This window comes from Mastomys coucha, unplaced genomic scaffold (genome assembly GCF_008632895.1).
Source record: "Mastomys coucha isolate ucsf_1 unplaced genomic scaffold, UCSF_Mcou_1 pScaffold15, whole genome shotgun sequence".
NCBI classification, from domain to species: domain Eukaryota; kingdom Metazoa; phylum Chordata; class Mammalia; order Rodentia; family Muridae; genus Mastomys; species Mastomys coucha.
Genome location: NW_022196897.1, coordinates 17913984 through 17917491, shown reverse-complemented (window position 1 = coordinate 17917491; position 3508 = coordinate 17913984). Strand labels below are relative to the sequence as shown.

Genomic DNA, 3508 nt, shown 5'->3' with positions numbered 1-3508 from the left:
GCTGGCCTCGAACTCAGAAATCCACCTGCCTCTGCCTCCCAAGTGCTGGGATTAAAGGCATGCTCTACAACTGCCTGGCTTATGTTTTTCATTGTATTTTATTTACTGATATATTGCTTGAGAGTGTGTGGGTGGGCATGAATGTGCCATGTGCTGGTGGAAGTCGGAGGACAGTTTTTGGGAGTCATTAGTGAGTTCTGTTGGTGACACTTGGGAAGTCTGGGCTTGGCCGTAGCACCCCTGCCTGCTTCATTAGCTGTGAGAATGCAGGAGACAGGAGACCACGGACAACTTTTCCTCTTGGTATCAGTGGTTTATGTCTAAAATTTAGAAAATTTGTTGGCAGAGAAGTAGAAGGCCACATGGTGGAAACACTTGTAATTCTAGCACTTGGAGAGTGGAGGCAGGGGAATCAGAGATTTGAGATCAGCCTGGGCTATATGAGACCTTGTCTCAGAAAACAGGCTAGAGAGATGGCTCAGCAGTTAAGAGCACCAGGGTTAGATTCACAGCACCTACGTGGTGACTTACAACCGTTTAACTCCAGTTCCAGGGGATCTGACACCATTCTCTGATATCTGCAGGAACCAGGTTCACATGATGCATAAACATACACGGTGGGCAAAGCACCCATATATGTAAAAATAAGTAACAACAAGAAGAAAAGCTTTTTGCTCTTTCAGAAGACATGGCTTTGGGTGTCTAGCACTGAGGTTGAGCCACTCATGGCTGCATGAAATGGCAGCTCTAGGGGACCCAATGTCCTCTTCTGAAGACTCCAGCACACCCCTGGGAGGCACCTGGATGCACACATACACACATACGTACAAATAGGATCCTTAAAAACAGTTGCGCATGTACAATACAAACACAGGTTGGAGGCTGGTGGGTGCTGCTACTTGCTCCATGGTCCAATGTTCGCCTAGTGTGTATCCATTCTGGTTCACTACAGCACTGCAGCAGAATAACAATGAGCGAAAAGTAAATAGAAATGTTAGGAGGTTCTGGGGATCAAAGGCATTGCCTCTCAGCTTATGCACGTACCCCATCACTGGCTATCCCTTCAACCTAGAAAAACTAACTTGGAGCTGGTGAGTGCTTAGGAGCATTTGCTGCTCTTTGGGAAGACCCAGGTTCAATTCCTAGCACCCACCACATCACAACCATCTGTAACTCTAGCTTCAGGGAACTCAATACCTTATTCTGAACTCTGTGGGGATCTGTCTTTCACTCATACACACGTGTACACATGTGTACACACACACATACATGCATATACACACATGCATACACTCATATATGCATAACTTACAAACCGCAAGAAACTTACTTTTGGGGGTGTGGAGAGAGAGCTCAGCAGTAAGAGCACTGGGAGCCCTACCAGAGGACCCGAGCTGCATTTTCATTCTCTACAAGGTGACTCACAACCATTCATAACTCCAACTCTAGGGGCTCCAGTGACCTCTTCTAGAGTGCTGGGATTAAAGAACATTTAAAGAATTTCATTTCCTTTTAGTAAACTGCTAAGATGCTTCCAGTCAGCCAGGTGGTGGTGGTGGTGCACACCTATAGGCCCAGCACTCAGGAGGCAGAGGCAGGTGGATCTCTGAGTTCAAGGCCAGCCTGGTCTACAGAGTGAGTTCCAGGACAGCCAGGGCTACACAGAGAAGCCCTGTCTCAAAATACAACAAAAACAAACACTAAGATGATGTTTCCAGTCTCTTTCCTGTCAGGATCTGTGCTGTAAGTGCCTCTTGCTCTCTGGCCAGTTCCTCTGGAGAAGTCAACACGGGCACATGGTGATGTTTGTCTGCCTTTCACAGTGGACTAGAAAGAAAGCATTATATTCACATTTAATTGTTTCATGTGTAAGAGTGGTTTGTCTGGATACTATATGAAGTTGTGGTACTCCTGGTGGCCAGAAGAGGGTGTCAGATGCTTGGTCCTGGAGCGGCTTAGAACTGAGCAGTCATGCAGGTTCTGAGAGTCAGCCGCCTCCCTGAAGAGCGGTGAATGTGCTTGTGTGGTTTTGTCTTGTTTTTTCACCTCAGGGTTTTCTCTATTTAGCCCTGGTTGTCCTGGAATTTGCTCTGTAGACCAGGTTGTTTTTGTTTTTATTTTTTTGAGATAGGATCTCCCATGTGCCTCTGGCTGGTCTTGGACATCACAGAGATCCAGTTGCTGGTACCAAAGGCGTGCACTAACTACCATGCCTGGCTTCTTTCTCAACATAGACTAATCTGTTCACAGAAAGAAGACTTTCTGATTGTTAGCCTGAGATCGAGTTTGAGGTGCAGGCTCTTACTAGGGGTTGGGCCTTGCGCTTGTTTGTTTGTTTCTTTTTTTAATTTTTTATTTTATTTTTTTGGTTTTTCTAGACAGGGTTTCTCTGTATAGCCCTGGCTGTCCTGGACCTCACTCTGTAGACCAGGCTGGCCTCGAACTCAGAAATCTGCCTGCCTCTGCCTTCCAAGTACTGGGATTAAAGGCGTTTGCCCACTGCCTGGCTCTTTTCTTTTTTAAAGATTTATTTATTTATTTTATGTACATAAGTACACCATTGTTCTCTTCAGACACACCAAAAGAGGGCATCAGATCCCATTACAGATGGTTGTGAGCCACCATGTGGTTGCTGGGATTTGAACTCAGGACTTTCCGAATAGCAGTCAGTGCTCTTAACCACTGAGCCATCTCTCCAGCCTGCGTTTGTTTCTTAGTGGGGAGTGTTACTCCTTGTGGGAGGTGCCATTGCTAATATGAAAGTGTGGTGCTGCTCTCTTGGGAGTGCTTTGAAGTCGGAGTACCTGTCCCTGCAGTGCTTAGAGCCGCTGGGATGCCCTAGATATGTGCACTGCCTAAAGCCTGCTGTGACCTGGACAACAGGTGTATGGTGTGATCTGATCTGGGAATCTGGCTTTATGTTGAGCCAGAGTAATAACTACTTGCTTAACTCTTTCTGCTGTCAAAAGTACTAGGAGGTCTCATAGGACTATGAGGAGAAGGTAGCCAGATCTGGTAGCTGGTGTCTGTTGATTCCATGCGGGGGTACAGGGCAGACACTGATGGGTAGAGTCAGGTGTTCAAGGCCAGCCTTGGTTACATAATGAGTTCTAGATTAGCCTGAATCCCATGAGTCCTGCCTAAAAATTTGTGGGAAAAAAAAAAAGGATGGTAAAATATGCATGTACCAGGTGGACTGCCACGACTGTGGGTCAGTAGGTAGGGAGCACTCCCTGAGGAGGACTCAGCACCTGTGTGGCAGCTCACAACAGACCTGAGTCTAGTTCCAAGACAACCATTGTCTTCTAGGCAAAACACACATATGCGTAAAATAAACTAATCTTTAAAAATACATAGAACACATGTTTTTGAGACCAGCTCTTGATATTTTGCTCAGGTTATTACAAACTCTTGGGTTCATGTGATCCTTCTGCCTCAGTCTCCTGCGCAGCTGGCTACTCCACTATGATCTTTCTTTCTTTCTTTCTTTCTTTTTTTTTTTTTTTGG

The 3508-nt window shown here is 46.0% G+C and overlaps 1 protein-coding gene across 1 annotated transcript in view; it reads left to right on the top strand.

Moving 5' to 3' along the window:
• Positions 1-3508, top strand: part of Wdr34 (WD repeat domain 34) — a 15488-nt gene that overhangs the window by 720 nt on the left and 11260 nt on the right. The window lies entirely within an intron of this gene.